This window comes from Mandrillus leucophaeus, unplaced genomic scaffold (assembly GCF_000951045.1).
Source record: "Mandrillus leucophaeus isolate KB7577 unplaced genomic scaffold, Mleu.le_1.0 Scaffold27, whole genome shotgun sequence".
NCBI lineage: Eukaryota > Metazoa > Chordata > Mammalia > Primates > Cercopithecidae > Mandrillus > Mandrillus leucophaeus.
In genome coordinates, this window is record NW_012102809.1 from 6,411,295 (window position 1) to 6,436,622 (window position 25,328).

The 25,328-nt window shown below is 43.1% G+C and overlaps 1 pseudogene; it reads left to right on the forward strand.

Annotated features, from left to right (window-relative positions):
- The first annotated feature begins 2,838 nt into the window (after positions 1–2,838).
- LOC105542907 lies at positions 2,839–24,696 on the forward strand (annotated as a pseudogene).
- The last annotated feature ends 632 nt before the right edge of the window (positions 24,697–25,328 follow it).

Sequence of the window (25,328 nt, forward strand, 5' to 3'; positions counted from 1 at the left end):
ATTGTATAATTTTGCTTAAAAATTGTGCTTTTCCAAATGTCTTCTAAAGAAAATATATCACTTCAAGAAATCATTTAGTGTAAACTGGAGATGCTAGGGTACAGAATAATCTTTAGAGACTTGAGTGTATATGCAAAATAATTTGAAATAAACTGAGATTTAGAAGCCACAAAGAAAAGTGGATGGGAAGGTGGCTGGATGGTGGCCAGGGAGACATTTTTCTGGTTGAAAAGCAGCCACCACAGGCTTTTATGCTGACACAGAGAGCGGTCTTCTCACCTACGAGGATATATGGAACGAGCTGCTACAGAGATGAAGGGGAGAGATGCATCAATTTCACTTCTCTTGGCAGAGGGGAAGCTGTGCACAGACAACAATTACACGAGGTAGAGTGAGGCCATCATTCAAGCAAAGAGAGTGCAAAGATGGAAGGCAGGATGGGGACTAAATGTCTCCAGCCAAGCCAGCAATATAAGCTATAACCCAAGTATATAACCCCAGTATAACCCAGGGGTTGTACTGGAGAATTCATGTCCAACCTGCAGGGGGCAGCACAGCCAGACTCCCGCCAATCATCATAACCTACAAATATAGGGTTGGAGTAGCCAGATCTGACATTCCAAGAAAAACCAGAAAACTGGATTTTGATTTGGAATTTCACCTACTTTAAGAGGTCAGCAATACAACTAAAACTTTTTAAAAATGTTGTTCTGAGGGCGTAGAAATTCTCATGAATGCAATACACGAAGGGAACGGGGTTCTTACCATTGAAGACAGAGGGAAATTGCAAATGCAAGGCACTGGCAAAGGCTTTTATGGGAAAACTCCTCTAAAGCCTCAGTGTTGAGACCAAATGCTGACAGTATGTGTGCATCCCTGAATTTTCTAACCTTAAGTATGGAAGTTAAAACCAGAGTTACATTAACTAGTGATTAATAACAGTTGAAGCTGAATACAGGATGATCACTTCTACACAGCAAGAGGTTAAATATGTATGCTGTTGTTTGAATTAAAAGTTATACTCCGGTGGAAAATTCATGAATGGCTGAATTATGTGTTTTGTGTCTGGTCTCTGTGATTTGCATGCTTAACCATGTGATCCACATTATCATAAATCAGGTAGCACTGCTCACCTGGAGGCGGCTGTAGAAATTTTGGACATAACGTCTGGAAAGAAATGAGTCCTTGCAGGGCAAGCCTTGCACCTCTAACTTATGCAATGAAGGAAACTTTCAGTGGAGTTGGAATTTCTTTCCACACTCTATTGAGTTCGAATATTGCTTCATCTCACAGCAATTGTGCTTGCTGTAGGAAGTTTATTCTTTCTGTCTAACTTCACAACCTATGATAATGTACCCTGTAGAGCTGTGTAGCGGGAGAAAACACTTCCATTGTATCCTTCTATTACAGCCTCCACTGTCTCCTCCGATCCATGTTGCATCTTGCTTCTCCCCCGGTGGCCCCCCCAGCTTTAAAACATTTCCACAACTTCCTGTTTCCTTTAAAATAATGTCTAGCTACCCTACCAAGGCTTACATGGTCTTTGTGATCTGTTCCCTGATTCCATTGCTAACATCTCTCACCACCTCTCCCCTAACGTACTCCAACCTTTACATGCTGCTCTATCAGCTGCAGCCCTGTCTCTCTGGGCCTTCACACTGTTTCCCAGGTGGGGCACCACCCTCATGGCACCCTTCTCTCTTTCTGTCATTGCAATTCTCACACTCACAATGGGTTTATGACGTGGTCTGAACTCAGAAGAAAACATGAATGGAGGATTTTTTCTATTGCCTCCCCAATTAAACTATGCTAAATATCCTTTCCTTCCCCATATTGACAAAGTGGGCAGATCCTATCACTATTTAATAAAACTCTGTTATCAGAAACCCATTCAGGTTAAAACTCCAATCTCAAACCTAATTCCAATTTCCTTCCCCTAACACCCAGCAAGGCTTCAACATAAAGATTTCAGAGTGTGGGAAACCTGTTGATCTGACTTTAGAATGGAGTGGGTGGAGTGCATTGTCTGACTGTCTGCAAAGGCCCTCTCTTCTGGGACTCTGGATTTTCCAGAGTATTGGGCTGGGGCTGATGAAGACAAGGAAAGGGATGGGTATGTCTTACTTAAATGGCATTATAGTCAATGCCTTCAAGTAGCAGACATCCAAATGCTGATATTTTTGTGGCACATAGTGTGGATCTATGGGAGGCTCCTTTAGGGGAAATATCTACCACACATTTCCCTGACAGGGTTCACATCTGGTTATTTCCTTCTAACTCCCTTAGTCTCTGCCCCATTTCCCTCCCCACCCCCACCACTGAAGTACCCATTGCTTCTGGGGTCTTCTCACCAGTAAGCTGCTGTCCTGGATGGGGGCACCCATAATTTTAGCCAAATATTTAAGCAACTCTACTGAAGTCATTTTTAAAAAGACAACTAGACAGTATTGTTACAAATTGTTTTTGAAGAGTAAATTCTGCTTTTAAAAAGTTTGCTGGTAAACTGGAATAGCAACAATCAAATCATTGTTAAGTTAATGGCTCTCGCTGTATTTTTAAATCAATTCTAGAATAATTTGGTCATTCATATCTATCCCTGCCCACATTTAAAAAGTTTTCCTGATGTAAATGAATGGGAATGAGCATTATGGATGGTTTGTTTTGTTTTCAAACATTCTTTAAAATACCTAAAGAAGATGAGTCCTAATTCCAGCAGTCTCTGCAATCTCTAAAGCTGTGTGAAAGCAGGACAGGGTGTTCAAGCCACCCTACAATGGCAGCCACCTAAGTAATAAGATCCCTGGCTGGGGAAATAATGCCTGGCTCTTCGCCTCTCAGATGCCGGCAGACGAAACAAAATACAGCAACTTTCGATGTTTCGTTCTGTGTACAAGTGGAATTACACCAGTACAAATTGCCAGACCACAAGGCCAGCTGCTTCACCTGCAGGTTGAAGATGATGTTCCACTAAACCTGTAAGGAAGAGTGTATTCAATTCCATCTATCTGCCAATCCACTCTGTTTTCATCTGGCCAGGGGTCACCCACTTCCCAGCTACCCACATACTAAGATAGGCCCCTGTCTACTCATGCTTCCCAGATGTGGGATATTTTGTCTTTATCTTTTGGTTCTCTCAGAGTGGTAGACTATGGAGTCAAACCCCAGCTCTGTCGCTCACTACTTGAGCAATCTTGTTGAGCCTCAGTTTCCTCATCTGTAAAGGAGGGGTAATACTAGTGCTTAGCTCAGTGTTTCTGTGAAGACTAAATGAATCAACATATGGTTTGCAAATTTTTCTCCCATTCTGTAGCCTGCCTTTTCATTTTGTTGATGGTTTTCTTTGCTGCCAACCCTTTTAGTTTGATGTAGTCCTACTTCTTTATTTTTGCTTTTGCTTCCTGTGCTTTTGGTGTCACTTCCAAAAAAATCATTGTCATAACCAATGTCAAAAACCTCTTTTTCTGTTTTCTTCTAAAAGTTTTACCATTTCAGATCTTAATTTAAGTCTTTAATTCATTTTGAGTTAATTTTTATATGGTGTAAGACAAACATCTAATTTTATTTTTTTGTGTATAGATGTCCAGTATTCCCAACATAATTTATTGAAGAGTCTTGCCATTTCCCATTGTGTATTCTTGGCATACTTGTCAAAGATTAGTTGACCATATACATGTGAGTTTATTTCTGGGCCCTCTATTCTGTTCCATAGGTCTATGTCTGTTTTTATGCCAGTACTACATTGTTTTGATTACTATAGCTTTGTGACATAGTTTGAAATCAGGGAGTGTGATGCTTTCAGCTTTCTTTCTTTCTGAAAATTACTTTTGCTTTGAGGGTTATCTGTGGTTCCATATAAATTTCAGGGTTATTTGTTCTCTTTTGGTGAAAAATGCCATTGGAATTTTGATAGAGAGTGCATTGAATCTGTAAATTGCTTTGGGTTGTATGGACATTTAAAATTTTTAATTATTCCAATTCATGAATACAGAATTTCTTTTCATTTATTTGTGTCTTCCACAATATTTTATAGTTTTCAAGGTACATATCTTTCACCTCCTTTGTTCAATTTATTTCTAAATATTTCATTCTTTTTGCTGCTATTGTAAATATAATCATTTTCTTAATTTTTTGGATTTTTTTGTTAATGTATAGAACTATAATTGATACTTGTATGTTGATTTTGTGTCCGCAACTTTACCGAATTCATTTATTAGGTTTAGCCTTTTTTTTTTTTTTTTTTTTGCTGGCTGTGGCGACTTCGCACCTGTAATCCTAGCCACTTGGGAGGTTGAAGTGGGAGGATCACTTGACCACAGGAGTTTGAGGCTGCAGTAAGCTATAATCATACCACTGCACTCCAACCTGGGCTACAGAGCAAGACGCTGTCTCTAAAATAATAAAAATAAATTTAAAAAAAATTTTTATAGAGTCTTTAAAGTTTTCTATATTTAGTATCATGTCATCTGCAAACAGAAACAATTTCTAATTTGGAGTCCTTTTGTTTCTTTTTCTTGTCTAAATGCTCTGGCTAGGACTTCCAGTACTATGGCGAATAGAAGTGGTGAGAGTGGGCATCCTTGCCTTATTCCTGATTTTAGAGGAAAAGCTTTCAGCTCTTCACCATTGAGTGTAATGATATTAGCTGTGGATTTGTCATATATGCCCTTTATTATGTTGAGACACATTCCTTCTACACCTGATATGTTGAGAGTTTTCTTTTTATCATGAAAATATGTTAAATTTTCACTAAATACTTTTTCTGCATCTACTGAGATGATTGTATGATTTTTATTGCCAGTACTAGAAAGTAATCTCATGTATGTACCTGAAAATATGAGAAATGAGCTATGTTTAAAGCAATTCATTATTAGAGCATTGCTTGTAACAGCAAGAGATTGGAAACAGCTTAAATGTCCATCTAGAGGGAAGAGTGTAATAAATTATGGTACATACAAGGGAATTGAATGGCAGGCACTAAGGAGAATGAGGTATCTCATTTTGTAGTGATACGGATTGTTTTCAAAATGTCTCATTAAGAAAAATAAATAAATAAGTAATAAATATACATGTTTGCTTACATTTGCATAATATATATCTGTCAGAAGTCCAAGCAACTGTAACAGTTGTCTTTAGGGAGGTGAACTGGGCTATAGGATAAGAAAAGATTTTACAATATGCTTTTCATTTTCCAATGTTTGAACATGTGAAATGTATTTCTTATTCAACTAAATATATAAATACATTGTTAACGAAACCATGCAAAAGCCTGAGCACATCTCAAGTGAACACGTGTGATTGGACAAGATCAGAGAACTTGCTCATGACTCCAGCATTCAGTTTATGGCTTGGCTAAAATGTCTAGCTGCCCTGAGGTTTTTTTGACCATTGTGCAATATCACTTGTTTGTAATCTTACTCAAACATTGTTCAGTTATTCACACAGTGGCCATGGGTTGGTCAGAAGGCATAAGAAACTAATGAAGAAATACAGCAAATTAATGAAGAACAGATAAAATTATATGCATTCTGCAAATGTGCCTCAAGAGAATCTATACCCGGCCTAAGTTGTAGTCATCTTATCAAAATTCTTCACAACACGTCGAGACACCAAAATGAAACAGAAAGCATCTAAGTGATGATCTTATCCAGTCTGGCTTTTCACATTGGGGTCTGACTGAGCTTCCTCACGCTGCACAGCAGAGTATTATCCATCATGAAATACATAAGTCCCTGCTGCTGATTACCCAGGAGCTACACTGAGTTCCCCAGGTGAGAAGTAGCTCCACCACAAATTAACTTTAGCAACTGGGTGCATTTGTCCTATTGATTTTTAATTTGGTGCTTGTATCTAAAAATCTCTGCTTTTCTATTTTCCAGTCCAGCACATCCTAGTGCTTACAACGTGTTACTTCTGCCTGATGTCACAGGATCCTCTAACTTGACTTGTCTCCGCTGCTTGGGAGAATGTCTGATTCTGTTAGTGGTTCTTAGGTGCCCACATAGAAAATTGTTTTGCCATATAAACTATATTTCAGGTTATATTATCTCAAACATACCCTCTATATTTGGTGAAAATCCATCCAGTTATTTGCATGTGATGCAAGAGCAGACACCCCAATAAACACAATCTTTATTTGTATAGACGGCTACCATCCACCCTACAATGCATTATTTGTGGCAAAGAATTTATAAACAGAAATCCATAATCCTTTCTCTTTTCATTTGGAAACAAAACAATAAAATTATATAAATAAACCCATTTTGTTTACTTTAATGCTGCACACATACATTGTAACATATGTTGATATGAATTCAGTCTAAAAACAAACATGTTGCAGATAATTTAATAGTTTTTAACATGTAATTGCGTAATTCATGTAAAGAAGAAAGTACAGAAAGTTTGTTATTAAATGAGGAAAGAATATTTTTTAAATTGTAGTAAAAATCACTTCTCAGTTATTTACAAAAATATTTTGTATTAATAGCTTAAAATCATTTTTGTATTATTCTATGGAAAAAATGGCAAAATGATGTTAAATTCCTAAAGATCATTTTCCTGGGATTATGTTTTTCTTTTAAAAGAATTTGTGAATCAGATACAAAAATGCACAGTGAAAGGTGCCTCCCTTAGGAAACCAAGAAACATGTCCAGATTCTGAACTTCTGACGGCATCCGTGGGAGATGAATGGCCTCCTTTCTTTCTTTCTTTTTCTTTTTTTTTTTTGAGACAGAGTCTCGCTCTGTCGCCCAGGCTGGAGTGCAGTGGCCGGATCTCTGCTCACTGCAAGCTCTGCCTCCCGTGTTTACGCCATTCTCCCGCCTCAGCCTCCCGAGTAGCTGGGACTACAGGCGCCGCCACCACGCCCGGCTAATTTTTTCTATTTTTAGTAGAGATGGGGTTTCACCGTGGTCTCGATCTCCTGACCTTGTGATCCGCCCCCCTCTGCCTCCCAAAGTGCTGGGATTACAGGCGTGAGCCACCGCGCCCGGCCGAATGGCCTCCTTTCTGCCTCTTCTCTCCATTATCTGCCTTTTTCACACCTGCTCAAAGCCAACAAAGCACTAAGTGTTTCTCCAAAGTAGTTCTTCGAAGTTTGTTGCTCTTCTAGGGTTTCACTCATCTCAGACACTTATTAAAGAGCAAGTATAGTTAAGCATGGGCTGTGTGTGAAAACACGCAATACTTGGGCAATAATATGAATAATAATATGAATGACAACAGTCCCTGCTATCACACTTAAAAACCTCCCCCTTGTTAGGCCGGGCGCAGTGACTGACACCTGTAATTCCAGCACTTTGGGAGGCTGAGGCAGGTGGATCACGAGGTCAGGAGATTGAGACCATCCTGGCCAACATGATGAAATCCTGTCTCTACTAAAAATACAAAAAATTAGCTGGGCGTGGCGGCACATGCCTGTAGTCCCAGCTACTAGGGAGGCTGAGGCAGGAGAATTGCTTGATCCTGGGAGACGGAGGTTGCAGTGAGCCAAGATCACATCACTGCACTCCAGCCTGGGAGACAGAGCGAGACTCCATCTCAAAAAAAAAAAAAAAAAAAAATTCTCCCCCTTGTTAAATAGATAAATAAGCTGCTATGCTAGTTCAGTCACAAGAGGAAAGCAGAATTTGTGGCAAAAATGAGTCAGCTGAACGCTATCTTATGGGAATTAGCAGGGTCCATTAGAAGAGGAGTGACAGGTGTGTGAGCCTCTCCATCCTATCCTGCTTCAAGACCCCTTGGCACAACAGCTGGGGGTCCTTGGGCACACTCAGCTCTAAACATGACGGTGGCCACCCCATCCTAGAACTTCTTCATGGAAAGATGTCACACAAATGCCAAGCAACACTTTGTAGATCTGTAGACTTGAACTCTTAATGAGGAATCTGTCCTAGCTTCAGCCTCACAACTTCCATGTGAGTTTTTAGGGGGCAGTGTTGCACATTTGTTAGAGGGCAGAACCTTCCATCACACCCTCAGGCAAAATGAACTCTGCTGTCATCCTCTCTGGGGCTCAGAGAACTGCAAAGAGCTGGAATTCTGGCCCTCTGGGGAAGTCTCTGTGGGTCTAGTCAGTAGACTGAGTTGCTGCTGTTTCTGGGTGAAGGGGAGGCAGTAGTAAAAAATGGGTTTTGCAACTAAAAAAAAAAAAAAAACAAAAAACCAAAACCAAAAACAACCTTAAAACCTTCTTTAAGAAATGATTGTTTGCTGAGTTAATTATTTAAAATTGTGCATACAGACACAAAACAAAGGGGAAATGTAACTCATCCTTTGGAATTATTAGTCCAAATTCTGAACACTTAGAAATGGCCTCATTTACTTCGAGTAATTTTCTCTGAGTGTACGTAAGCCTCCAAACAAAATTCTGCTAAATGCAATGTGGGAACCTGGATAAGATCCCGGAACAGAAAAAAAAAAAACCTATTTAGGGGAAAAACTAGGGAAATCCAAATAAAGTCTGGAGTTTAGTTAATAGTAAAGCACCGACATACCATGGTAATGTAAGATGTTCCATTAGGGGAAACTGGGTGAGAGATATATGGAAACTCTCTGTACTATCTTTGCAACTTTTCTGAAAATAAGAAATTGTTCCAAAATTAAAAGCTTATTTAGAAAATAAAAGGGTAATTCTGGAAGTTGCTTTCCCCTTGTACGTGTGCAGTGAGATGCCTCACTCGCTCTGCACAGGGATGGGGGAGGCGTCCTGAGGCATCCACAGGCAAAGCAAAGCAAAGCGACTTCGGCTGCAGAGCGGAGAAGTTTGTTGATGTGAAGAACCAGCCAGAACTGCTCAGTGTTGGCATTTTGGAAGATTTGGCTTTTTAGATCCTCTTTCCTTGCAATGACAGGACTTGAGTCTGCATGATTCTGAATGAGGCAGCAAACCTAGGTCAGTTGGGCATGTCTGTGGGCACCGTGCTGGCACACAGAGTGTTATCAATACATGTGTGCTGAAGCTATGAAGAGTAATCTACGTGAATTGATTTTTTTTTTTTTAGTGACTCCTGAAACACGCCATTGTTCTCTGTATGTAGCTCTCTCAACTTTCTCTACCTTCATATTCGCCATCCTTTCCTCCTTGTGTGCTTTTTCTCTTTGAGAGCTTGGCCAAGCGCATTCATTGGTTCCCAGCGACCCCACCATAAACCGCAAAGGGGCTTCTTTGAGGACCTTGCATAAAAGAAATGACTTCGTAGCGAGGCTGGTCAGGCTACATGGCCCTGTCGTGTCTCTGAGATACGGGATGTTCCCCTTAGTTACCAAAGTAAAACGGTGACAGCCGAGAGACCAAAGCAGAGAGGCAAAACCACACAGGGACAAGATGGCCAAGAGCTATAAATTCAGTTGAAGGAAAAGAAGGTACGGGTTGCCGAAGGCGGATGACAACCTGTCTGTCTCTGCCTGGCTGGGAAGAATTCAGCTTTTTCTTCCAAACTGCTCGCACATTGCAGAGGGGGGAGCTTGGGATCCAGAAAGGGACTCTGTGCATTTGTTTTACTTCCCAGGAGGGGTGGTCTGCTCACAAGGTGTTCCTAACACTGGGCTAGCACAGAATGTGGTACCCAGGTACGCCATAAATAGGAGACTAAGCTAAGCTCTGTGGAGAAAGCTGGGAAAGGTTCCGCAGAGTCACAATTCTCAGGCCCTAGTCTCCAGAAAATGCTTTAGAAAGGGTCCTGTAAGTGGCGGAGGTTGCAGTGAGCCGGGATTGCACCATTGGCCTCCAGCTTGGGTGACAGCGAGACTGTCTCAAAAAAAAAAAAAAAAAAGAAAGGGTCCTCTAAGCATGGGGTAGAAAATTTTGCAAATCACCTCCCGTGACCTCCCTAAGCTTCTGTAGAATGAGGCACTCCTTCTCTAACGAAGGTGGTGCCAGTCACCACTTCTAAGGAGAGCTGCTTCCCCTGGAGTAAGGAATTTGTAGTTAATTAGATGAGCTCTGAATCATGACACATCAATGCAGTGGAAGGCAGGAGGAGGGATAGGGAAGGACCTGGATCTTCCTAATGGAACTGGGGTTGGGGGGCTGTGTCAAGAAAGGATTATCTAAGAACTGACATGTGAGAAGGTTCTAGAAGAAATTCCCCAGGTGGAGAAAAAAACAAGCCAGTGTGAATAGGAGAAGGGATGCCTCAACATTCCTTAGGGGTTAAGGGTTAGCGGTTTTGAGTTCTGAATCCAAGTTGTGCCTCTGTCATTGGAAACTTTAAGACTTCATGACCTCACTTGACTTCTTGAACATCTCTGTTTTCTCAGGTATAAAACCAGAGTCCCTAAGGCAGCTTATCTTCTATTTCTAACATGTTATGAATGAATGTGTTGAATTGGACTGGAAATTAGATAACTTGGGTTTATGTCTGAGCCCTCCTACTAACTTGAGTAAGGCACTTCACTCTTCTGACTTCACTTTTTCCTTCCATTAAAATGAGCAGTTGAGTTTTTAGTCTAAGAAAGAGCGTTTCTGGGTTGATTTACCTTTGACCTTCGTCCAAGGCCACAAAAATGTTAATTTTAAAGGAAGGGGTACTTCCATTATTTTTTCCTGTTCTTCTTTCTCCCTGATGCCATCTGAAACTGGGGCAACTGACTGGTTTTACAGGTGGATCCTGGGGATACTATTCCATACATAGCACTATTTCACAAAGTTCCCTAAATGCATTATTCTAAGTATCTAAAGTTCTTTACTATTTTGGCCCTGCTGACCTTTTACATCTCATTCCTTCTTCACACCCTACATCCTAGCCACACTGAAGAATCTCCCGGGGTCTGTGTACTGTCAGGCTTCTCGTGTCCCTGGCTTTCTTGTGCTCTTCCCTCCGGCTAAAGCATCCCTTCTCCTATTTATACCTGGCTTGTTTTTTTCTCCCCCTGGGGAATTCCTTCTAGAACCTTCTCACATGTTAGTTCCTGGATAATCCTTCCTTGATGCCCTCTACCCCTAGTTCCATTAGGAAGATCTAGGTCCTTCCTTATCCTTTCTCCCCTTTTCCACTCCATAGCTGTATCATAATATGTACCATAGGACATTGCAGCTCACCGCCCCCTGGGGGCCCTTCTGACTGACTGTCAGTTCCTTCAAGGCAGACTGTGTGCCCCGGCATTTATCACAATATCTAGCCCCTCTACCTGTAATGAAAAGATGAGTGAATACAACTTACAGTGAGTTTGAGAAAGTGAAGCTAAGGGACAGGGAAGCCAGGAGCCAACTTGCCCTAGGTAGAGCAGGGCTCCCACGGTGAGATTCCCCAAACTGTGCTGTAAGAAATCTGCCCATGAACCACATGAGCTCAAGTCCTTCCAGTGCTGCTGTTTTTCTTGAAGCAGTGCATTTTGGAGCAGAGTAGTGGAGCAGATGCCTCTCTTCCAAACCCCAACAGGGCAGGGGCAAGTGCTGGACACATCCCAGAAACAAGAGGCATGTCATGCACGTGCTGTTCCATGTGGTGGCTCCAGAGATGGTGTTGCTGTGTGGCTCATGGTGACATGGCCCTGCCTGTCACTCTGTGGCCCCAAACGGCATGTACCCAATGACAGACGTGTATGTCAAACCATGAAAGACAGCAGCCTGGGGGAGCCTGGGGCAGCTTCAGCAGATCTGAAATAAGATGTCAAATTCAGCCCCTGGAAGCTGGGTATGTTTTTCGCCTCACCATCCTCCTTCTCCAGGAGTCAGTTCTCAGCCAGCTCTGTGCCGCCACACTGGCAGGCCACTCTGCTAGGCCTAGCAGGTGTAAGAAGGGCCTCAGAGCCTTGCGAGGGGTCAGGACATAGGGCACCACATCCTCCAGTACCCCGCTGTCTTATCTGGATCCTCTGGGTGCTCACATTAAGGGTAAGATGGTGGAAGAGGAACTGTCTGCTTTGCAGTTACTCTGCCCAAAGCTCTGTACACCTAGGAACCCCCTACACCTACACCTACACTCTATGGCATCTTCCCTCCATAAGAGTAATTACCAGTATGTTGCAGTGGCTGAAATTAACTGAGAACATATGTGTCAGGATCTGTGCTATGCTATTTATAGGATTATCTGATTTAATTATCACTATAATCTTATAGAGTAGGTGCGCTGTTTTTTTGTTTTTTGTTTTTTGTTTTTTGTTTTTAGGATGGAGTTTTTACTCTTGTTGCCCAGGCTGGAGTGCAGTGGCATTGTCTCGCTCTGGGATTACAGGTGTGAGCCACCTCACCCTGCTGAGTAGGTGCTATTTTTGCTTCTATTTTGAAGATGAGATGATCCAGTCTGAATTAGTTCAGTCACTTGCCCATGTTTCCTCAGCTAATGAGTGTTGAGGCAGGGACTCAGACACAAGCTGTCCCATGCTTTTAGCCACACTATACTGCATCATGCAAGACCTGGAGAGATAATGGGAGCAAGGACAAGTGGGATCAAATGGAGCCAAGCGATGCAAGAGTACCTGTGGGAGCCCCATCACAGGGGCCTCGTGTTCCTCCCTTGACCCGGACAATAAGAAACCAGAAGAAACCAGCTGGGTCATTTCTCACTCCACTTCCTTAGATTGAGTGGAGGATCAGGCTCACATAAACAGAGTTCTCTTGGCTACTAAGAGGCACTATCTGAACTCAAGGAAGGAATGTGTAACCATAACAACAATGATATAACCCAATCTCTACCCCCGTAGAAAGAAGAGACCTTTATGTTAAAGAACTATTTATCTCAAATAACTATTGAACAGGATAGCTTACCACTCACATTCAACTTGGGCAGCAAAAAACAAGCGGAAAAATTTGGTGGCTGAAATATTTTCCTTGACCACCCACAGTCTGGGTGTAGTATGCAAAGGGGACACCATGGGTCAGACAGTTCAGGCCCCCCACCGAGGAACCATCAGGGCTGGGGTCAGTAGGTTTGCCATCTGTCAGCATCATTCCGTTCTCAAATACCCTTGGGAGGGTTGCCTTGTCACATCTATTGAAAGCTACAATCTCCTTCCTCTTGCACTGCCTCACAATGTTAGTAAGCAAGCAATTTAGGAAGTGAATTATACTAATTTTGCTTATCCTTGAAGTGTGAAATTTTAGAAGATGGTGCCAAATGAATGATCATGTATATTTCTCAGCTTGTTCATGACTTTTTAAAAAATTCGTTCATTCTTAAAGATACTTCCACGCTGTGTAAATTTAACTACAGATGAAAAATGGAAGATGAAAACAATTGTGAAATTATCTGAAAGTACAGGTTTCTGAGACTGATAACAAGAAAAAGAATTTCTATGGCCTTGAAACTATAGATCTTTTTGTCCAAGGAAATTCTAGGCCTATCATTCATTACCTAAATAAAAGCTAGGATATCAACTGCAACAAATTGTCACAAATTTTACTTATGAAACAAGACTAAACAAAGTTGTCATTGAAGGCAGGGTGGGATCTCATTTCATTTGTGAATTTGAGACTAAAGCTAGTGCATGGATTGTAAAAACTGAATGTGGTCAAAGTGATCCCTGAAAATTATTTAATTACACCATAAAGAACAGTGTCTATGATTTGACATATGCAACCTGTATCAGGTAGCTATTGCTATAATTTTGCTGCATTACAAATAACCTCCAAATCTCTGTGAAAAACAATAAGCATTTACCACCCATGTGCCTGTGGGCCTCTGGGTCAGTTGCAGCATCTCTGTTCCTTGTGCTTCGTTCTAGGGCCTGGGCTGGAGAGACATTGGTTATCCAGGGTATATTCTTCCCATGGTCATGGCAGGCGCTCAAGGGGACAAGCCCAGCCCTGTTAGTGTGTTTTTAGCCTCTTCTTGCACCAACATCTGCTAACAGCCCATTGGCCAAAGCGAGTCACATGACCAAAACCCAAATCAAGGGGCAGGGAAGTGCATTTCTCACACCTCAAGGCTGTGGCTAAATGTGGCTGTCTAGCACTACTAGCAAAGAATAAAGAAATGGGACGAATCTGTCCCAAGTTAAATCTGTCCATGATGCTGTTTCCCCATGAAGACACTCCATTTACTTTATTTTTGAGGGGTCTGTTTCCTTGTTATATGTGCCATCTAATGGTCAGAGATATCTTTAAGAACTGACCCAGTAGTCCCAACAGTCAACACCCCCATGCAGAGACTCCCTTAAAGGATCCTTCTCTCTACTAGGAATTGTTTGATGGCTTACTAAGATCTGCTTCTCCATGCTGCCCTGATCCTTGCAGACAACCCAAACTTGGTTCCATTCCTGCTCTCCTCCCCCTCCCTTTGACCCCTTGTTTTTGGGCTGCCCAGGGTGTGACTTCCATTTACCCTTGGGCATTGGACAGCTCTGTCACTACCCCGTATTCCAATACTGCCAGAACCCTGGGGCTCAGGCTCATCTGGAGTGAGGTTGGTGAGGATAGTCTAACAGTCAGGGTTCATTCAGGCAAGAAAAGAAAAGGAGAAACCAAGCATTTTTAGCAGAAAGAGATTAAATCCAAGGAAGTTCATGATCATTGAGTAGGCCTGGGGTTGTCAAGGTCAGGAAATCTGCTCTCACTAAATCTAGAACAGTAGGAATTAGAGGAAGCTGCCACCCAGACTCCAGCTGCCCTGGAGTACTGAAGCAAGAGATTCTCAGGAGGGCACCTCAGAGCCAAGGGCAGCTGCTACCAATAATCTCAGCTGCTTGCCTGCAGTAGGTGATTCTTGGGGGATATTCCCCCCAAAAGCAACAGCGCATTATCTCATCTGCATGACAGAATTATTTTCTTCCACTTTTCATTGGGAAGCCCTAACTCTGAAGCACACTGGGAAAAGAAGTTGCAGACTTTGCTCCAGCAATGCAGAGTACAGTGCGGCAGGGGTCAGGGACGATGCTGGGTTTACACTGACCAAGCAGAAAATCCATCACACCCCTTTCCCATATTTAAACTTCCAAACAACCACCATGACTACCCCACACTCTGCCTAATGTGATCCCTGTTACATTAAAATGCACCAATTCTGTCTACCCAATGGGAGAGGAACACGTCTCATAAGTCATACTATACAGACCAAGACAGAGGGTGACTTTTCAGATATTATCCAGATAATTACATGAATTTTAAGATTTGCTTGGCACCAGTTGATTCATTTCATATTCATTTATCTAAATGAATGCTCATATTCATAGTTGAGGGATTATTTTATTTGAATACTATATCTTTTAAAATATTTGCTGGGGTTATTATGTCAACAGAACCCAATAGAAGGAAAACTGAAGTTTTTACAAGTCTCTTCTTTATGGTAGAACCTGAAAAGACTCTTCAGTTCTACCTAAATGAAGAAGAAAAATTCTTCTGGCATTTATTTCCTTCCCATACGGTTTCCTGCCTTTGTTCATGCACCATTTTCTTCCAAAGAAAGCCATATTCTCTAATCATAAGTCATACTGGAAACATCAATAAATATAAACAATTATTCTCATCCCACTCTCTTCAGTATAAGAAGAAACTATAAAATGTATACAATATGTTTGTAACATAAATAAGAGAAATATATGTATGTGTGTGTGCATGTGTGTGTGTGTATATATATATATAGCCTTTAAGTAAATTCAGTGATTCTTATATAGTGGTTCTTATAAAGCTAAGAAATTTGAATTCAAAGGCCTTTGGGGTCCTGTAATTCAACCATTCATCATTTACTCATTTATTCAACAATCACAGATTAGTGCCTGCCCTGTGCCAGGCAAATTTGCTTACGGGTCCTATCCACAGAGTGCCCCCAGTGTAGCAGAGGAGTTCACAGTTCTGTTACCAAAGGCTTGAAATTCGCATACTCAAACAACAACTAGCACACAAAAATTCTCCTCCCCTAATTGAGTTGAGAAAACTACCCACGTCACCAAATAATTCTTAGCTTTCCTAAAAGAATCACCAAAGAGCTCTTTCAAACTAGTAATGAGATTGGAATTCCTAAAAATAAAAATACACTCCACTACATATGGAGAGCAACACTGCCAGCAGGTGGCTCCGGCAAGGCCGTCTGATGGATAGGTGAGTCAGGTGCTGGCAGTCCAGGGTTGAATGTGCTTGGGTCTCCTCAAAGTTGCCTGGCTTTTTTTTTTTTTTTTGAGATGGAGTCTTGCTCTGTCACCCAGGCTGGAGTGCAGTGGCGCGATCTCAGCTCACTGCAAGCTCTGCCTCCCGGGTTCACGCCATTCTCCTGTCTCAGCCTCCCGAGTAGTTGGCACTACAGGCGCCCACCACCACGCCCAGCTAATTTTTTTTGTATTTTTAGCAGAGACGGGGTTTCACCATGTTAGCCAGGATGGTCTCTATCTCCTGACCTCGTGATCCGCCCACCTCGGCCTCCCAAAGTGCTGGGATTACAGGCGTGAGCCATGGCACCCAGCCTTGCCTGGCTTTTTAGGGTGATCAGTGGAGTCTCCAGTGGCCAGAAATGCCTGAGTTCTGCTGATTTTTTTTGTCAGTAACCTCTTATTGAATTGACTGTTACTTATTTTTATTAACAACAGGTTGATGCTAATGATTACCATAGACTGGGAAACACAGGTTCTGTGTAATATAGATGGGTTCCTATTTTAAAAGAGTCTTCTGTTGTAGCCAACAACAAAGCTGTAAAATCATGGAACCAGACGACTCTTCAGAGAGTTGTTAGTGCACTGCCAGCGGCTCGCCAGAGAGAGTCACAGAAGGTTGGCGCTGCAAGACATCTTACATTTCAGAACAGAAAACAGAGGCCGGGAGAGACCACTTATCCCATGCCCCACACCGGGTTGAAGGCTGAATGAACCCTCAGTTGGTCACGGGCTGCCCAGGTGACCAGTATCGCTGCTGCACTACACAATAAGCAAAGACATAGCCATGGACATAGTGATGACATAGCCATAGCGATGATCAGAGAATCATTTCTTCTCAAGATCCCAAGAAGAAATGATTCTGTAATCATTGCTCCTTTGCTCATTAGCTGTCACTGACTGAAAATCTAATTGAAACATACCAGTGATGTCATTTTACAAAGGATAGAGTTAAATGGAAATACTACAATGCTATCTATAGGAAAAACCTGTCAACTATACAAATACAAAGCTCAGAGAGGCTGTTGCTAACAGATAAAATGTGTGAAGTGGTGGACATTAATATACACAGTAGACTACAATTTGTTACTGAGAGTCTTAACTACACAGATAATGGTTAAGAGCCTGGTGTTTTTGAGTTAGGCAGGCCTACTTTCAAGTACAGTCTCTTTTTCTATTTTTTTGTTTTTCTTTTTTTAACTTTTACATTTGGGGGTACATGTGAGGGTTTGTTACATGTCGTGGGGTTTGCTGTACAGTACAGTTTCTATTACATATATATTTTTTTGAAATAGAGTCTTGCTACTACACCCAGGCTGGAGTGCAATGGCTTAATCTCAGCTCACTGCAACCTCTGCTTCCTGGGTTCAAGTGATTCTCCTACTTCAGCCTCCCAAGTAGCTGGGACTACAGGCGCACGCCACCATGCCTGGCTAATTTTTGTATTTTTAGTAGAGACGGGGTCTCACCATATTGGCTATGTTGGTCTTGAACTCCTGACCTCAAGTGATTTGCCCGCCTCAGCCTCCCAAACTGCTGAGATTATAGGCATTAGCCACGGCATCTGGTCCCTATTACATATTAACTTGGAAAGTTTGGCAAGTTATTTAGCCTCTGGGAGCGTCAGTTTCCTCTTCTGTATAATAGGGATGTCATAATGAGAGATAATCTATGTAAGGTACTATCACAGCATTGCCATATAGTGTGCACTCACTCACTGCTAATCATGGCCAAAAAGTATGTAACATGGATTAAGGAAATGGTACCGCCGGAAACTGATGGAGTCTTCTTAAGATATTTGTTCTCCCTATTGTGGGAGTAAATCCAGGCTGCATTTCAAACAGTGTTGGCACAGAAATTCTTAGAGTGCAACCCTTCTCTCGTCCCCCTATGCCTTCTGGATTTCTCTAGGCATACTGGGAACCTGAACTCAAAGTCTTAACACAGGAACTTGTAAACTACTCACACCTATAGCCTGTAACTCTGACCCATTCACAAAGATTACGTTCTGTGGGAATACTATTTTTAAGAATTTTCCCTGAAAAAAAAAAGGTGAATTTATAGAGTTTCAATACTTTAGCATGTGAGAAACTTAAGGGACCAGGGGGTCTTTTTAGTTATGAGGAAATAGGAGTTGAAATAATGTAAAATTAGAACTCTTTCAAGAGGGTGGTCAATCCAGTCAGTGGAACCACAAGCTGGACCCTCTCCTTCTTGTAGGCACCAAGACTCCAAGGGCAGGCTGACCAGGAAGCCCCAGGATAGAAAGTTGGAAACTGCCTGTGGGTACGGCAGGTTCTGAGGCTCAATTCAAAAGGAGGTGGCCTCAGCCAGGGGAGAAGCACAGAAGCACCGCAGGTAGAAGTGGGAATGGGCCGTTTACTGGTCAGAAATCTGCCTCTGTGTCCGCCTATACTTCCTGCTGGCTGTGTAACCTTGGGCAAATCACTTAACCTCTCTAAGCTTTAGTCTTATTGGTAAAGTGAGACGTTCTGAGTGGGTGGCTGGCCCACAGCAAAAGCATAACTAACGTGAGTCATTATTATGAGTAAGAAACAAGTCAGTGGAGACACTGAGGCCTGCATACAAAAGTCCAACAAATCACAAGGCAACAGGGAGAACGGGCTCAGCACAGAGAGGCCAAGAGTCCTGGGCCAGCACCACTGGGAGGAGGAGGAGCCCCCTCTTTCTTGTTCTCCGTGCCCTGGCCTTCTGCTGTGGTACTTGCCTTTCTTCAGGTTCTTACCTTCTTGCTGGGACCTCAGTGGTCTCTTGGCCTCCTGTGACCATCCTCATTCAGATTCATTTTCCTCAGTGCTGCCAGGCAATATTTCCTACAATGCAAACCTGAACAACTTGCCATTCTGCTGAAAACTCTTGAACGAGGGTTTTAGCAAGAGCTAGCCCAGACCCTCTGGCATGGCTCATAAGCCTTCCGTAACTTGGCAGGTGCTTCCATCTTTTGACTCACTTGTAGGCATGGCACACGGGAGAGTCCTGCAAGCCAGAGAAAGGTCAACTTCATGTTGGTGAGAGGCTGGGGGAGGTAGAGCATTAAGAGAAATACCTAATGTAAATGATGAATTGATGGGTGCAGCAAACCAACATGGCACATGTGTACCTATGTAACAAACCTGCACATTGTGCACAAGTACCCTAGGACTTAAAGTATGTATAAAAAAGTTGTCATGCAAGAAAAAAAAAAAAGGCCAACTTTGTAGCTCGCCAGCTGATAAGATACCTGCTTGGGGTCAGAGAAACCGCACTTACCTAAGCACTTATTTTTTAGCCATTCTCACCCTTCATTGAACATTAGAATCACTTGGGGGTGTTTGTAAAATACTCCAATGCCCAGGCCACACCCCAGACCAATTATGTCAGAGTCTCTGGAGTGGGATGTGCGCGTCAGTATTTTTAAGCTGCTCTGGTCATCCCGAGGTGCTGTTAAGCTGGGGATCACAGCTATACGTTCATTTTTATCTTTCAAAGGAAAGAGTCTTATCACTTGTTTGAAGTCCAAAGACATCAGCCTCATATCTGAATATCAACCACCTGCTAGTTATTGCTGACTTTGGGAGAAACATTGATCAATTTCAGAAAGAGGATGTCGGGGAAGTAAAAGTGCATGACCAATTCAGGAAGTGGGAGATCAGCCCAGTCTCCTGCAAAGCCCGTGGTTTTACAGAAACCCTCCTGAATGTCAGCGAGCATAAGCTCTCGTGGCATGGGCAGCTCTCGGTGAGCAGCCTGGCCTTGGTCCAGCTCGGCACAGAAGGACCAGCACAGGGAGGGAGGAAGTGACTCAGGGCTGCCCTCTCCCTGATAACAGGACAGGACTGTAACCTTTTGTGAAAGGACAGGTAAAAATAGCTGCAGCACTTTAGGAAGAACTCAGAATTTTTAGATTCTGAACCATCTGATTATATAACTGAGGGTAAGTGATCTGGGAAAGGGCAGGAAACTATTATTTATTGTCTTTTAGTGTCCTGGGCTCGGTGCTGTATGTAGGTCCCACTTAATCTTCACAATGACTCTGTGAGGTTATTGTTTTCCTCTCCTTTTTCTGTAAATGAGGAACCTGCAGGCACTGAGTGGGAGAGGATGAACTTGAAATCACCCAGCTTGCAAATGACGGAGATGGGACCAACCCTGGTGCTGTCGTGTCCCACACCCCATTCGCTGGCTTGACTCTGGCTCAACCCCAACCATGACACATATGGGGTGGCCATGAACTTCTCCAGGAGCTAGGGCTGCCTGGTTGTATCCTGTATCCTAGTGTTCTTGCAAAGCTGCAGTGAGAGACAAAAGCAGGGCCGGGTGCAGGAATGTCTTAGCTGATCTGAATGGCTTGTATTCTGTTGGCCCCATAAGTTCGCTGAAAGCCGCAGGATGATCTATCCCACCAGGGGTCCAGGAATTTTCATCTGGCAATGCTACTTATTATGGTAGATCTGTGAGGAGGCGAGGAGAACCTAGAAAACAACTTGGAAGACTTTACAGGCACTCAGATAGTGAACTTTATATACCTTTCACGAAAAGGAACCAGGGCTCCTTAGAAAAGTAGCCATTTCCAGGTCTGGGGCAGGAAATGCATACATTGAGAAAGAAAGAAAAGAAGCAGTCAAAGATTAGATTCCTGGGGTCATGTTGAAAGGACACACGCATCAACTTGAAATGATACTCACTGGCTAGAGATGGATGATTTGGATAAAAAAGAATAATGGCTGAAATGGATTGAAAATGTCAAGCATATAAAAATTCAAGAGTTTATAATAATACACCATACCTACCTCTCACAAAAACCACAACACGCAACTCACTGGTTAACTACCTTTGGGAGTTGCTTGGGCGCTAACTCATTATTCTGAAGACTGATAAATAGAGGAAAGGAATAAAACATCTATCCTGTTTTTCCTGTATTCATTTTTTTTTTTCAGAGAAACCAAGTAGCTGATGTGAGAAAAGTTTTTATTTATAGAAAAATCACAATTGGCCAGGCGTGGTGACCTATGCCTGTAATCCCAGCACTTTGGGAGGCTGAGGTGGGTGGATCACCTCTAAGGTCAAGAGTTCGAGACCAGCCTGACCAATATGGAGAAACACCATCTCTACTAAAAACACAAAATTAGCCAGGTGTGGTGGCGCATGCCTATAATCCCAGCTACTTGGGAGGTGGAGGCAGGAGAATTACTTGAACCTGGGAGGCAGAGGTTGTGGTGAGTCCAGATAGTGCCATTGCACTCCAGCCTGGGCAACAAGAGCAAAACGCCATCTAAAAAAAAAAAAAAAATCACGATTGATAATAGAGGAGGAATGTTAGAATCAGAAAATTACCAGTTTGCAACTCTGTTGAAATAATGGTATCAGGCATGATCATCAATAGCTATTAAAACCATGAAGTGAAGGTTGAGTGAGGCCTTGCTAATAGATGGGTATCCATGAACCTACTGATTAACCTTAGCCTACTGGAAGTGGAACAGGCAGGCATGATGTATCCCAGATGTCACAGAATACACAACACTAGCACGATCTAGATGGAATCTGAAGCTAATTAAGTCACCAGATCTGAGTATAACCCACAGGAAATGCAGAGAGTAGAGAAATGTGTTAAATGGTAGTGAGTCCTCTCCCCTCATGGTATAGAGGAATGAGGTAGCTAGGCTGAAGGCATATGCCTCAGCCCCATTCTGTGACAATCCTATACAGGCCCTGGGACCTTTACAAGACAAGCCAGTAAAGAACCAGCTAAACTTTAGTCATCGTTCACTATAATTCAATGTGAGAAAGATGATCAAGTTAGCGTGTAAGACAGGCAGGACCTATCGGAGGATGAGACATCTAAGTTAGTTCTCTTGTTTGAGGGCCCTAAATAATATTTTTAAAATAATAAAGAAGCACATACTGTCATCTATTTCAAATGTTTAGGTTTGAAACCTTTCACATACACTCACACAATGACCATCTCGTGATGCCATTTGGAAATCATGTCCTTCATGAATTGCATCACCCCACGACCTTGGCCCATGCTCCATTATGGACGGCTGGGCACACTGCAGATTTCCCAGCTGGAGAAATAATAAAGCCAATCCTTGCCTCTTATTCTGTTTCTTTTCTACCCCAACCCAGAGTATAGCTATAGAGATAATGACGGCACAGAGAAGTAATGATTCTCTTGCAGCAGTAATTGCCCCCAGATTTGCTCACCTATCTGCACCCATTTTCTCTGCCTTCCCACCCAGGACCTCAGATTTCTTATCAATGCTCTTATCAAAGCCATCCTACCACTTCATACTAAATGACACCTCCTCTAACAAACCCAGAAACATTCTTCCAGAAGTCCTTTTGCTACATCATTAATTTTTCTTCTTTTTGAGATCATTCACATTAGCATAAAACATGTTATTATCTCTCTCATTAAAAATACCTTTCCAAATACCTGTAGAGTATACTATGTTCACTATTTAGGTGATGAATTCACTAGAATTCCAAACCCCAGCATTATGCAATATATCCATGTAACAGACTTGCACATGGAACCCCTGAATCTTTAATAAAATAAAATACGATAAAAAATAAAGTCAAAATAATAAAATAGATTCCAACTGCATAAGGATTTAGAGAAGAAGAACAAGATGATTTTCAAACACAAGCATTTGTGGAGATTGAAATTTTTAAAAATAATTTTGTACAATATTACCATGTGCAGAATAAAACTTTCATAATTAGTAGCTAACAATAAAGAAAGCTAATTTAATATATTTTTAAAAGTACATTTTCCTTAAAAAAGAATAAAACTTTCAAAGTTAGTAGCTAACAATAAAGAAAGCTAATTTATGTTTTAAAAAATATATTTTCCTTAAGAAAAACTAGAGCAGAGATCAATGAACTAGAAAATAGAAAAATAATACAAAAAATCAACAAAATCAAAAGTTGGTTATTTGAAAATATCAACATAATTGACAAACCTTTGGCTAGATGAATTAGGAAAAAAAGACCACTTAAACTTCTATAATTAGAAATGAAAGTGGACACAGCAGCTGCATATCCTGGGGCTCCTGACCTGTCTGCTTTTGCAGCCTAGCCCAAGTCGGTCAGCACTGCAGGACCTCAGAAGCCATGTTGAAGCCCTGTAGTGAAGCCAGGGCTTCAGTATGACCCAGCAGCTGCACGCAGCCATGGCTGACACATTCCTGGAGCACATGTGCTGCCTGGACACTGACTCGCCACCCATCACAGCCTGGAGCACTGGCATCATCTGTACTATGGGCCCGGCTTCCCCATTGTTAGAGATGCTGAAGAAAACAATTAAGTCTGGAATGAATGTGGTTCATCTGAACTCTCACGGAACTCATGAGTACCATACAGAGACCATCAAGAATGTGCAAAGCCTTGCTTCTGACTCCATCTTCTACCAGCCCATTGCTGTGGCTCTGGACACTAAAGGACCTGAGATCCCATCTGGGCCCATCAAGGGCAGCGGCACGGCAGAGGTGGAACTGAAGAAGGGAGCCACTCTCAAGCTCACGCTGGATAATACCTACATGGAAAAGTGTAAGAGAACATCCTGTGGCTGGACTACAAGAACATCTGCAAGGTGGCGGAAGTGAGCAGCAAGATCTACGTGGATGATGGGCTAATTTCTCTTTAGGTGAAGCAGAAGGATGCTGACTTTCTGGTGACAGAGGCGGAAAATGGCGGCTCCTTGGGCAGCAAGAAGGGTGCGAACCTTCCTGGGGCTGCTGTGGACCTGCCTGCCATGTTGGAGAAGCACATCCGGGACCTGAAGTTTGGGGGTAAGATGTCAATATGATGCTTGCGTCATTCATCTGCAAGACGTCTGATGTCCATGGAGTTAGGCAGGTCTTCATCAAGATAATCAGCAAAATCGAGAATTATGTTGGGGGTTGGAGGTTTGATAAAATCCTGGAGGCCAGCGATGGGATTATGGTAGCTCGTGGTGATCTACCACAAGCCGTTGAGATGAGATTCCTGCAGAGAAGGTCTTCCTTGCTCAGAAGATGATGATTGGGCGGTGCAACCAAGCTGGGAAGCCTGTCATCTTGCCACTCAGATGCTGGAGGACATGATCAAGAAGCTCCACCCCACTCGGGCTGAGGGCAATGACGTGGCCAATGCAATTCTGGAGGGAGCTGACTTCATCATTCTGTCTGGAGAAACAGCCAAAGGGGACTATCCTCTGGAGGCTGTGCACGTGCAGCACCTGATTGCCTGTGAGGCAGAGGCCACCATCTACCACTTGCAATTATTTGAGGAGTTCTGCCACAGGCACCCATTACCGGCGACCCTACAGAAGCCACTGCCGTGAGCGCTGTGGAGGCCTCCTTCAAGTGCTGCAGTGGGGCCATAATCGTCCTCACCAAGTCTGCAGGTATGCCCACCAGGTGGGCAGATACTGCCCACGTGCCCCTATGATTGCTGTGACATGGAATCCCCAGACAGCTCGCCAGACCCACCTGTACCATGGCTTCTTCCCTGTGCTGTGTAAGGACCCCGTCCGGGAGCCCTGGGCTGAGGATGTGGACCTCTGAGTGAACTTGGCCATCAATGTTGGTAAGGCCTGAGGCTTCTTCAAGAAGGAAGATGTGGTCATTGTGCTGACCTGGTGACACCCTGGCTCTGGCTTCACCAACACCACGCATGTTGTTCTTGTGCTGTGATGGACCCCAGAGCCCTTCCTCCAGCACCTGTCCCACCCCCTTCCCCCAACCCTTCGATTTAGGCCAGCAATGCTTATAGAGCTCACTTGGCTGTAGTGTGGCATTGGTGCGCTGGGACACCAGGAAAGAAGATTTACGCCTCGCTGAAACATAGCTGTTTTTAGAGACTGCTGTGGTGGGACAGCCCAGAGTTTGGCTGCCAATCATGTGGCCCCACCCAAGCAAGGGAAGGAGGAGGAATGCAGAACAGAGGTCCCCAGAGTGTATGGCAAGAGGGTGACAGCTTCCTTTCCTGTGTGTACTCTGTTCAGTTCCTTTAGAAAATGGATGCCCAGAGGACTCCCAACCCTGGCCTGGGGTCAGGAAACAGTCAGCGAGAGTTAGGGACCTTAGGCCATGGGGCAGTAGCTCAGTAGTTCCAGTTTAAGCAGACTCTGGCCCTGGCCCTTACTTGCTTCCCCAACCGCCTGGGCCTTCCTCACTGGCACCTGTCCCCACCCTCCACTCAGCTGTCCTGCAGCAAACACTCCACCCTCCACCTTCCATGTCCCCCCACTACTGCAGCTGCCTCTGGGCCTGTGGCTATAGAGCCTACCTTTATGTCAATAAACAACAACTGAAGATAAAGAAAG